At 38.7% G+C, this 10,157-nt stretch overlaps 1 pseudogene; it reads left to right on the plus strand.

Moving 5' to 3' along the window:
- The first annotated feature begins 853 nt into the window (after positions 1-853).
- On the plus strand, positions 854-1,871 carry LOC132234285 (glycolipid transfer protein-like; annotated as a pseudogene).
- The last annotated feature ends 8,286 nt before the right edge of the window (positions 1,872-10,157 follow it).

Here is a 10,157-nt window from a genome sequence, read left to right on the forward strand (position 1 = left end):
CAGTCAGAGCAACTGCCCCTTGGTGCATGTCTTGGCAAGTGGTTAAGCAGCCTTAGCATATCATTAGCATATTATGCTTTGATTGGTTGAATGGACGACTGGAAAACTGAACACTTAGCATATTAGGCTTTTATTATCTATATATTTATATATATAGATATAAAAAGAGGAAATATGCAAATTAGGCCAGGCCACCATAATGGGTCACAACCAGACAGGAGGAAGTTGCACGCACAGATGAGGCCCGAAGTGGAGACGGAGACAGAGGGCCAGCGAGCCACTGTGCCCCAGCTCTGGCTAGCCCCCCCGGAGCTGGACTGGGCACAGACAGGGACAGGGGGCCAGCCCACAGCCTCCACAGCTGAGTGCAGGCCCAGAGAGGAGATGGCGGACCCGCCTCCCGCAGAAGCCTCATGACTCCCTCCCGGCTCCTGTGGGCACTGGCAGCTTGCTTCTGCCTCCTGCGGAAGCCACATGGCTCCCTTGGAAGCAGTGGGGCTCCCAGCGGCACAGTGCAGTTCCCACCAGCTCTCGCGGAAGCAGTGGGCAGTCTACTGCACGCGTTATCGTGCAATGGGCTACTAGTATACTAGTAAAAAGCCAACGACTGTAACGGGGTCACAACCATAACAACTGTTAGACCAGAACCACCACGGCCCCTCGCTGGGCTGGCCCCACCCCCCATGGAGAGGTTAGGGTCACCCCTAAGCAACATGATAGGGTGCAAGTTTGATGGGGAAAAGTTAAAGAAATAGGAGGGGGAAGGTCTTAAGGGTCTGTGGCGTTGGGGTCCAGAGTAGGTTTGGAGTCTGCTGGGGAAGGAAGAAGAAAATCCAATTAGAAAGCAGCATCACCACCGGCCTCGACCCCGAAATGGCGCTGCTGGCCAAGCACCTGCTGAAGCTGCTGCCTGAGGACAAGCAGATCAAGAACAGGTCCTTCCTGGAGGCGGTGTCCCACCTGCCGCCCTTCTTCCATTGCCTTGGGTCCCCAATGTTTACACCCATCAAGGCAGACATAAGTGGTAACATCACGAAAATCAAAGCTGTGTACAACACCCACCCGGCCAAGTTCTGGACCCTGCAGAACATCCTGGAGGCGGAGAAGGAAATGTATGGAGCAGAGTGGCCCAAAATGGGGGCCACGCTGGCACTGATGTGGCTGAAAAGGGGCCTCCACTTCATCTAGGTCTTCCTGCAGAGCATCTGCGACAGGGAGCGGGATGAGAGCCACCCAACCTCATCTGCATAAATGCCACCAAGGCCTACGAGATGGCGCTCAAGAAGTACCATGGCTGATAGTGCAGAAGACCTTCCAGGCAGTGCTGTATGCCAAGCCCTATAAGTCCGACTTCCTGAAAGCGCTCTCCAAGGGCCAGAACATGACGGAGGAAGAGTGCCTGGAGAAGGTCCACCTGTTCCTGGTCAACTACATGGCCACCATTGGTGTCATCTACGAGATGTACACCAAGGTGAATGCTGAGCTCAACTATAGCATGTAGGCGTGCCCAGTGGCTGGCACTCCCAGAAACAGACAAGCCAGAATCACTGTGAAGCAAGCTGGCAGGCTGCCTTGGCCTGCATCCTCCAGAGTGGCCCAGAGTCTGTCTGGGGTTGTAGGGGACAGCCCTGGTTTCTGAAAAGTCATTTTTGGGGTCTATCCTAACAGAGTAATGAATAACCACCCTACTTCTGAATCACCTTTAATTTCACAACAGCACAGACTGACTGTCTTCATTTCAGTGTAATAAAAATCAGTTAATGTTGCTAATAAGTCAAGTCCTAGGGTTTTCTGTCCCCATCCCCCCATGTGGTGCATGACCCGGGGGGAGCCCTGTCATACACCTCATTTTAAAAATGAGGATCTGGTGCAGTGATCTTTCGGGCCATCCTGGAGGTGGAAAAGGAAATGAGGAGTCTGATTTGAAATTATACAGGTTTTTTTTTTTTTTTTTAAAGCGTACTGCTGTGTGCTCTCCTGTGGTTGCACAGCCCAGTGTCACAGTGTTGTCAGTATAGACCCCGGTCTTTCCTACTATCTTTTTCCAGACAGTTTTTTATATTTGAAAACAACCAGCAAGCCTTTGATGACCTTGACCAAGGGGACTCTATTTTAAAGCTATCAGGTATGAATAACTGACCACAGATGACTGAATTTGCATTCTTCTGCATAAGTATTTTCTTCAGGGACAGCCTACCTCACCTAAGAAATTACCTGTCATGTGTTCTCTCAGAGAGGAGACCACAAGCCCTCCTGATGCCGAGACCCAAGGAAACACCTCGCTGCCGTAACTGTCCCTCCTGGCACTAATAAGAGCTGTATTTTGAAAGTATTGGGGTGAATAGAGGGACCCCAAAAAATTCATGTGTGTTAAAAACCCAATGAGGAACACTTGGTGATTTTTATGCAAACACTAAAGAATTCTTAATAAATAAATCTCTATTTTGGAATCAAAAACCAAAAGAACAACAACAACATACACACACACACACACAAACACACACAAAGTGAAGACCAGTTTGTCCGGACTGTTGAGAGCTCAGAATTATAGTTTAATTGGGATAGAAATCCTGCTAATAGCACCTGATGCCTGAAATCTGAACACTCTACTTATAGGTTTTCTAGTTCAAGTTTTTGGAGACTGCCTATTAAAACATTCCTGGTTGGAAAGTGTTTGTATAGAAGCCCATAAGTATTAAATATTTGCTATGTTTACCATGCTTAGCGCTCTGTAAGGAGTATGGAATAATGTTAAATGCTTCATGTTCTCAAGAAGCTTGAATTTTAAAATAAAAAATAAGGAAAAAATGTAAATAGTAAAAATTAAGAAAGAAAAAGCTTGAGTTTTAGGGGCAAAATCAGGCAGGTAGGCAAGTGGTTAGGAGCCAGCAGTCCCAGATTGCAAGAGGGATGTCTGTGGGATAGGGCCTAAACCGGCAGTTGGACATCCCCCAAAAGGTCCCAGATTGCAAGAAGGTGCAGGCTGGGCTGAGGGACCCAACCCCTCCCATGCACGAATTTCATGCACCAGGCCTCTAGGTATAGGATAAGGGGCATATATAACTATAATTAGGTTATAATGTCAAAATTACCCTTGCAGAAATTATATTGACTTTACTTAATTCACAACTTCGAAGAATCATGCTCCATTTTGGTATTAAAGGCAGAATTATTAATAATATATTCACACCTGTGTTTCCTTCTGAGGGTTTTATAGTTTTATCTTTTACATTTAGGTTCATTTTGATTTATTTGGGGTTACTAATTCCTTTTTATATAAAGTTACTTATTTTTGCTGCTAATATTTTGTTTTCTATTCTTTTTCTCTCCATTAGTGCAAATAATTGAGAATTAATTCTGTTCTGAAATTCTGATGATTAAGGAAGCTTTCAAGAATGCAGGCATAAACACCAAAAAGGAAATTTAAGCATAATGACTTTAGAAAGATACATTTCTAACCCAATTAAGAAACACATTATAAATATTTAAATATATATCTACTTTCTACTGCTTGTGTCCTCTACTTTAAGTTTCTCCCTTTTCCCCTCACCAAGATATTTTGTTGGAATGCTTTTGTTGAAATTGCTTGAAAAATGAACTCAATCAAGGTCACATTAGAGCAGCTTAAAAAGATGAAATCTTTACTTACAATAATCATGTAGTCAATGTTAAAATGTGCTCTGCACTGTGGGCACAGCTCACAGATATGAAAACATAAGTTTAGACACAGTGGCAGAGCCTCCTGAGGAATGACATCATGTGAACTTTATGAATGTCCAAGGCTACAGGGATTTTAACAGATTAGAGGCCCAGTGCACGAAATTCATGCACTGTGTGTGTGTGGGGGGGGGGGGGGGGTCCCTCAGCCCAGCCTGCACCCTCTCCAATCTGGGAACCCTCGGGGGATGTTCAACTGCCAGTTTAAACTAGCAGTCAGACATACCTTTCACAATCCAGACTGCTGGCTTCTAACCGCCTGCCTGCCTGATTGCCCCTAACTGCTTCTGCCTGCCAGCCTGATCACCCCCTAATCACTCACCTGCCGGGCTGATCATTGCTTAACTGCTCCCCTGCCGGCCCGATCGCCCCCAACTGCCCTCCCCTGCAGGCCTGATCTCCCACAACTGCCCTCCTTGTGACCACATGGGGGCAGATATCTTGTGTGAGGGTGAGATGGTCAATTTGCATATTGCCTCTTTATTACATAGGATTCTTGAGGTCCATGTACAGTGTGGTTGAAACTTTCTTTGGCTAATTTAGTCTCTGGCAGGCACTGGAGAACATGTAAATGTCTCTCTACATGGGAAATATTATTTTAACAAATGATATTATAGAAATTAGTTTAATATGAGACTGAGTTCTAATTTCAGATTCCAATTATGATTAATACTGTTTTTCTACATGAATAAAAACACTTCTATCTTGATTTTTGAATGTATAGTCTTGTGTCAAATTTTTTTCAAAAATTCTCTGTTTAACAATTGGTTTAATAATGAAGTTCTTTTTTAAAAAATGTGTCTCTGTGTTAGAAAACAACTATTTCTCAAGCCTTTGAAATACAGGCCCACTTTTGTTAAACATAAAAATCTACGGCCTTTCTTTATGTTATTTAAAATTTTTAAATAAATATTTTTTCATAGATAATATATAGTTATAATATTTGAAGCATTTTTTCAAACTAGATCTAGAGTCCATAATACCTCCCTCCCTTTTCCTATCCCAACTACAAGATTCTAATATATAGTACCTAGAAATAGAATATTTTCTAGGATCTGGGTTGAAAATGCACTGTACCCCACTGTTTAAAATATGTTTCTTCACATTTTTGTGAATATAAGAAATTTCATTTTGAGTTACAACATCAAGCCAGCCAGTGTTCTGGGAACAGAGATTGTAAGCAATGTGCCTTTGGAGGGCAGTGATACAATGTCTCTCACTATCAGTTTAATAATTAGGTATATTCAAATTTCTAAAAGTAGTAATTTTTAGGTCTTTGATTTGTAAATCTCTCCCAATTTTCTCAAAATGATTTGGCTCGGTTGCCAGAAGCCAATTCCAGCATGTCATAATTGCAAGAGTTTCATCAAAAGGTTGATGGAACTTGGGGACTCAACAAGGGCTGAGTCACATATGTTATCTCCTGTTGGGAATGGCTGAGGGCATTTCCCCAAACCTGCAAAGGGATGATTTCTTGCTGCCAGACAGCTCAGGGCATCTTAATCTACATGTTATTGCCTCCTACTAGCCAAACACCTAAACAGCTGTAGGCTAATTTCTCCAATCTGACAATGGCCACTGTATACAAACCCTGACCCTTTGAAGTGTATATCTCTGCCTTGCCTTAGGACAATTTGTGTTAATAAAAAGCATGGGGTCCTAAGATGAGGAGAACTTAGTTCCTTTAACTAGGCTCCTGTGACCCCCAAATTCCTTTCAAAATTATGCTTCATCTCTGGACTCTTAAGTTACACACACACAGCCTCTTTTCCAGATTGCTGAACCCTTCTTAATGCCGGAACAAGAACCCGGCACTCAGTTACTTCTTGAAGTACTGAGTACACAAAAGATATTTTCTTTTTAACTTATTCTTAATAGGTTCCTCTTCATAGGTTCATGTTTGGGGGAAAGGACACATCTAACTTTAATGATGATGTATAAGAGGAAAGATTATCTGCTAAGAGTGAGAAGCTCAGAATTATTTAGAGGGCTTGGGAAATACTGAAGGTAAGAAATGGCAGGTGAGTGAAATATATCCAAGTGTTTACTTACCAAGGACAAGCTAAGAATAAAGCTAATCATTTTTAAGAAAATCAATCAGAAATTTAGTGATTTATTTCCCCTAACAACATTAGGGTAACTAAAGCAATGGCAGTTGGATTGGAGAGAAGGGGAGAGACTTTATTTAGAACTTTAAGAATTTTGAAGATGTTCAGTGCTTCCAGGTGGTCACCAATGCCTTTCTTAGAATTTTCCTTTTTATTTTTATCTTAGTAAAATTAGCCTTACCTTACTAAGCCTCAGAATGCTGAGTAAATTCTGTATTACTAGACCTTGGAACTGGAAAGGGCCTCAACACTTGAGCTACTTCAGCCCCCATGATTAAATACACATTAAAATATTAGATTCTTTACAGATGATGTAATTAAGCCTCAAAGATTTGCCCAAGACCAATAACTAGTTAGTGGCTGAATAAGAAGTATAGGGTATCAGGAAGCAAAGGACCACCTGGAAAGTAGGATGAGCACATTCTCAGGGATGATGGATTGCTGGGAATTCATTTAACAAAATGTGGTTTGGGAAGTTGGAACTGACAACTGCTTATTGTGTATAAAATAATGCAAGGGGTTTGGACACTGATCATCCAACACAGGTTAGCTCGTTAAAGTTTGTAAGTGCCTTTTTATTCCCATACTTCAGTTATAACGCCATTTTGAACTTTTTAAAATCTAAGCATTTATCTCCTTGTTTGAAAATGTATCATCTACCAAGGGATGTACAAAAAATCTAGTTATCTGAGCTAAACACTTCTGATAATTAGCCAACATGAAACCAGAAGCAAAAGCAAAATAAGCATTTTATACTGTTTGTGGTCCCACAATAGAGTAGCTACTTGAGCTTCAGTGGTTTTGTTGTAATAGATCTTTCATATGGTCATAACTAAATATATATTAAGGATTTTCAAGAAATTAAAAAATGGAATAAACCTAATGTGCTAATTCTACACAGTAAAAATCCTTGATAAAACAGCTTTCAGAATTCAAGTTATAAATTTACCTAAAATACTAAAATAATCATGAAATCTCCTTGGAACAAGTTGATAATTTCAAGGTAGCTACTACGTTAATTTTCTTCCACTACACTGTGTATATTAGGGTTTTATTCTGTTAATAGTATTTGCTTTGGTTTTAAGACACACAAGTTCCTTAAAGCACCATATGTAGAAGTAAAATCCTGCTGTTTTCAATGTTTTTGTCTTTTTTCTCCTTTGGAGGGCCTTGAAGAAAACTTAAAAAATGAAAACGTAGTATATATATATATATATATCTACATGGATACATAGCACATAGAAATATTATTCATTTGTTCGATGTTATTAATCCTCTCCTCCTATACAGTATTAGACATTTGAGTGTTACAGATTCATTCAATTAAAAAAAAATAACTAGCTACTGTATTCAACATCTACAATAGTCCAGATGTGAGTATAGAGATGATCAATCATGACCTTCATTAGTAGGAATCTGATTGTCTCTTTTATATGCACTAACTGAAAACAAAGTAAAACAATAATAATTGCAGATATGCATACTATAGTCACCCCAGGGTTGTTTGTTTGCATAGCATCTGTGAATGGCTAATTCACTGAAGAACATAAGCAGTTCTCTGCTGGGGGTGAGGAGAATCGTTTTTGGCTGCTGTTACATTGGTCCTGACAGGATATCACAAACGCCTAAACCAAATCAGTAGAAGTAGAAATAGTAACATAAGGGCACATTCAGTTAATAGTTAAGTGTTATTATCAATAAGAATTGATGTTGGGTAAGATAGAGACAGTAAACATGTGAACAATTCCTGTTTTGAATTTTTAGCATTTGGGAGCTTTTTAATCAAATTCTAATAGTGACCATTTGGAGGCTAATGAACTACTTTAAAATATAAACATCTATGTATAGTCTCAAAGAAAATGTATATACATAAATTTTTTTTCACTTAATATGGGGAACATCATAGTCTCCCTGAAATCGATCCATGATCTCTTTTGACTTGAAACATGGTTTAAACAAACTATGAAGATTTGGGGTTAAAATTTCAATGAAAGACAGTTAATATTGTATTTTATTTATTTTTATTATTACACAATGTAACTTCATAAACTTAGGTATCTATGTTAAGATTTTTTAAGTTACTCCTAGTTAGTGTACCATGTTTTTTATTTTAATTATTGCATCAATATTCATATGGCACGTACACTACTCTAGGTACTACAGATAAATTAGTGACTGGAACAGATATGATGCCTTTGTCATAAAGAAAGCAGTGTTGCCCAGCCGGTGTGGTTCAGTGGTTGAGCATCGACCTAGGAACCAAGAGGTCATGGTTTGATTCCTGGTCAGGGCATATGCCCAGGTTGCGGTCTTGATCCCCAGTAGGGGGCATGCAGAAGGCAGGGAATGGATGATTCTATTTTTCTATTTCATCATTGATGTTTCTCACTCTCCCTCCTCTCCCTTCCTCTCTGAAATATATATATATATATATATATTTTTTTTTTTTTTTAAGAAAACCAGGGGACATATATAATACTTTTAACAATAAAGATTTTTTAAAAGAAAATGAGATTATAAATGTGATATAAACTCTGAAGGAAAATTGAGGCATGCAGTTAGGATTTAGTCAATCTAGAGTTGGAGATGGAGGTAGAGAGGTAGCAATGTCAGGGAAGGTTAATTTGGGGAAGTGAATAGATTTGTGAATGAATAAATCAGTGAATGATTGATGAATAAATTGGATTTTAAGCCTCTAAGGCTTGTCTTTGAAAAATCTAACCGCTTTATTGCGATATAATTAACATACCATACAATTCACCCATTTAATGTGCACAACTTACTGGTGTTTAGTATATTCACAGAGTTGGCTACCATCACAACAATCAATTTTGTGACATTCTCAAATTTTGCTTATCCATTTATCAATTGATGAACACTTGAGTTGCTTCCACTGCTTTTTGCTATGATGAATGATGCTGCTATGAACATTCGTGTACAGATTTTGTTTGTATCTAGTAGTAGAATTGCTGAGTCATATGATAATTCTAATCTTAATCGTTAAAAAAATATATTTTGTTGATTTCAGAGCGGAAAGAGAGGCAAAGAGTGAGAGAAACATCAATGATGAGAGAGAATCATTGATTGGCTGCCACCTGCACACCCAACACTGGGGATTGGGCCCGAAATCTAGGTATATGCCCTGACTGGGAATCAAACTGAGACCTCCTGGTTCATAGATTGATGCTAAACCACTGAGCCACTGAACCAGCTGGGCTACTCGTAATCTTTTAGCTGCCAGACTATATTCTTTACCTTTGTTTTACATTTTATTAAATTTGTCTTATTACTTTCATCTCTTGGTAGTAGATATTTTCTGGAAAAATTCCATTTGAATTGAATTATTTGTTAATGGAACCCTGATTTATGTGTTTAAAAGGAGCTTGATATTTAATGGTATCTGGATCTTAACACTTATGTAAAAGCTCTGAGTTAGGAAAAGTAAACCTGATTCCAAAGCCGATCTCTAACTCACTATGTGAGTCACTGTTAACTTACTGTGAGACCTGGGCATTACTATTAACCCATAAGATAGAATGAACATTTTTTTTGAGAAAAATTATCTTGTACAATATATAAATAACCAGTGAAGTAATCAGAAAGAAAAATTATATCAATTGTCATAAATTACATCAGATTTAGACAGACAAGGGTGACAGAAAAACAAAATAATAAAGTATAGATAAATTCAGATTACTTAAGGAAAAGGTTGATTCAGATATTTACCATTTTAATTTAATTTGTAATTGAAGATAGATAACTCAAAGTGAGAATCTCATTTCTATCTATTCACTAACCCCCACCTCCTTCCCTATATAGTCTTTGGACAGAGCTTTAGTTTCAACTTTTTCTGTTGCCACTTTTTATCTAAGAGCCACTCAGAATATGGCAAAAAGTAGGAACTGAATGATCAATTAGTTAATCAGAATTTAATGTGAAATGAAACTTTCAACAATTCTGAGGTCCCTGGGAAATCAGATAATATTGAATTCTTGAAGCTTAAAAGATGTAGCAGCTGGTACTTATCGCTGCTATTTAGTTCATGTTTTATTTATTTATTTATTTATTTATTTATTTATTTATTTATTTATTTATTAGCTTTTCTTTCTTTCTTTCTTTTTTATATTTATTTATTTAGGCTGAATCTCCAGCCCTTTATTTAATTTAATTTTTATTTAAATTCTTTATTGTTTAAGTATTACTTAAGTCTTATTTTTCCCCATTGACCTCTCCCCAGCCATTCCCACCCCCCACCAGCACATGCCCTCACCCCCTTACTGTCTGTGTTCATTGGCTATGCTCATATGCATGAATACAAGTCTTTTACCAACC

This window comes from Myotis daubentonii, chromosome 5 (assembly GCF_963259705.1).
Source record: "Myotis daubentonii chromosome 5, mMyoDau2.1, whole genome shotgun sequence".
In the NCBI taxonomy this organism is placed as follows: domain Eukaryota; kingdom Metazoa; phylum Chordata; class Mammalia; order Chiroptera; family Vespertilionidae; genus Myotis; species Myotis daubentonii.